Below are 2,583 nucleotides of genomic sequence, written 5' to 3'. Positions count from 1 at the left end.
CTGCCATGGAGATTAATGCAACCTGCTTCTGTATCCGCATTCCCAAAGCAATGTGTCCATCTTCCTGCCCAGGATTCTTGCATAGTGAGGCTTGGGTTAAATGGGACTGAGATGTCTGCAGAAAGAGCAGAAGAACTCCTCAGAGAGCTCTGGAAAGATAAAGATCATGAGACAGTGTCCTGGGATTTGGAAAACGAATATCACCTGGCTCTAGTGACTGCCATTGGCAATTAGACCATCCATAATTGTATCTCTGGCTTTCTCTCTCATCACTTCCCTTATCGTGATTCACCTCCATTGAACTACCCGATGTTATACAAACTCACAGGATTTCATACACCATACACCCCTCATTTTATTCCTGTAAATGCTTCTTGACCTATTAAATAAATTTTTATTCCCATTTTTAAATGAGAAGACTGAAACTCATGGACATTAATTGATGGGACGAAGGTTATCCAGAAGAAAACCCAGGATCTGATCTCAACTTTGACCCCAAACTTTGTATTCTTTTCATGGATGCCAAGTAATTTCCTCTAAGGAGTCGGCTTGTGCCCCATTGCTGAGGACATCCTAAGCTGCCAATAACATCTTAAATGAGCAAATACTCTCAGAATCATTGTGCCTCTGCTCCTCCATATAACAGTTGTGATATAGGCTTGGGACGAACTTAGAAACAGAATCTTACTTACCAAGTTTCTATGTCAGAAGGTCCCACACTTTAAAGTATTTCCAAGTCACTTTGGGCACTCAGTATAACCTACTTTCCAGGGTTCTCATTCTCTAGAAATGTGAGTTTAGTGATGTAAAATAGGATGCAATAATCTAGATTTTAGGCACATTTTAAGATTGATTTTTATTTAGTTGAAAGAGTTACGGAGAGAGATAGAGACAGAGAGAGAGAAAGGTCTTCCATCCCCTGGTTCACTCCACAAATGGCGGTAATGGCAAGTTGAGCCAATCTGAAGCCAGGAGCCAAGAGCCAGGAGCTTCTTCCAGGCCTCCCACGTGGGTGCAGGGGCCCAAGGACTTGAGTCATCCTCTGCTGCTTTCCCAGGTGTGTTAGCAGGGAGCTGAATTGGATGCAGAGCAACTGGGACTCCAACTGGCACCCATCTGGGAAGCCAGCACTGCAGGCTTGGGCTTTAACCTGCTGCGCCACAATGCCAACCCTTTAAGCACATTTTGAGAAAGAGTTTTCTATAAATTCTATTATGCAAGCCATCTGTTTACATTTATTTTAATATCTCTAGACAGAAGTAAATATTTTGATGATAAAATATATTGTTATTATCCTACAGTTATTCCTTAATATTATTTCAAGTTAGATTAGTTTGTTACTACTCTTCAAATTAGTTTGAATTAGTCTTGATGCTATGATATTCATCCAAGACTCCTGATGGAGTTGGGCATTTCTATTATTCTCAATCAATATCTCTGAATGCATGCAGATTTCTCTGGGTGTTCTTCTCACTGACTCTAAGTCTGCAATTCTGTGACTCATAATTTGCTAGTTTGACTGCTTGCATGTGCAGTTCCAGAGGTTAGTCATCCGCATTTCATAGTAGATAGCTGATTATATCGTGGAATTTTGATGATGTTTGCAGGAGCTTGAGTTGAAAAACCCTCCCAAGAACCAGAAGCATGTTTTAAAAAACCTGTTCCAAGATTTCTTGTTGTCACTCTTGTCATCATGGCCAAAACATATTCACTGCTTACAGACTATAACTGCAGCTTAATTATTGAAGTCCCCGAAAGCAAGGAGAAATGCAAGATGCAGTGATTGACACTTTAACAAATACTGAATTTTCATTTAAGAAGCTGTAATGAAGTAGAGTTTGCTTGGAGGTAACTGTGAGACATACTCTAGAGAGATGCTATAAGAACACAGGTGGCAAAATGTCTGAGAAATAAGGCATTAATCCTATTTAGTTTAAAATATTTATTACAGGGCCGGCGCTGTGGTGCAGCAGGTTAACGCCCTGGCCTGAAGCACCAGCATCCCATATGGGAGCCAGATCCAGTTCTCTGCTATGGCCTGGGAAAGCAGTAGAAGATGGCCCAAGTGTGTGGGCCCCTGCACCCGTGTGGGAGACCCAGAAGAAGCTCCTGGCTCCTGGCTTCGGATCGGCGCAGCTCCAGCCACTGCAGCCAATTGGGGAGTGAACCATCAGATGGAAGACCTCTCTCTCTCTTTCTCTGCCTCTCCTCTCTCTGTGTAACTCTGACTTTCAAGTAAATAAATAATCTTAAAATACAATACAATATTTATTACACATATACTGAGTGTCCACTCTAGAGAAGCAGAGAGGAGACATGCCCCCCAACTTCAAGGACCTTCTAAGTTCTCAGAGCACACGTACATAGGGTCTATAGCATAATCCATACCATCATCAACTCCAGTTCCCATGGCTACATCCATATGCTTTAAGAAATCATTCTGTGCACGCAATTTCTAATATGAAAGTTTTAGGACCACAATCTACTATCTTCCTTTAAATCTCATTCCTTTGCTCCTAATACATATTTCTTTGACTTCATTGAGACCCCATATATCATGTCTGCATTTCTTCTGTTTTATTC

At 41.4% G+C, this 2,583-nt stretch overlaps 1 long non-coding RNA gene across 1 annotated transcript; it reads left to right on the top strand.

Annotated features, from left to right (window-relative positions):
- Positions 1–1,672: 1,672 nt before the first annotated feature.
- Positions 1,673–2,286, top strand: LOC138844035 (uncharacterized). Its single transcript, XR_011379376.1, has 2 exons — positions 1,673–1,848; positions 1,952–2,286. It is a non-coding gene; the product is annotated as an uncharacterized lncRNA (long non-coding RNA).
- The last annotated feature ends 297 nt before the right edge of the window (positions 2,287–2,583 follow it).

This window comes from Oryctolagus cuniculus, chromosome 10, assembly GCF_964237555.1.
Source record: "Oryctolagus cuniculus chromosome 10, mOryCun1.1, whole genome shotgun sequence".
Taxonomy (NCBI): Eukaryota; Metazoa; Chordata; class Mammalia; order Lagomorpha; family Leporidae; genus Oryctolagus; species Oryctolagus cuniculus.
This window is presented reverse-complemented; position numbering and strand designations above follow the sequence as displayed.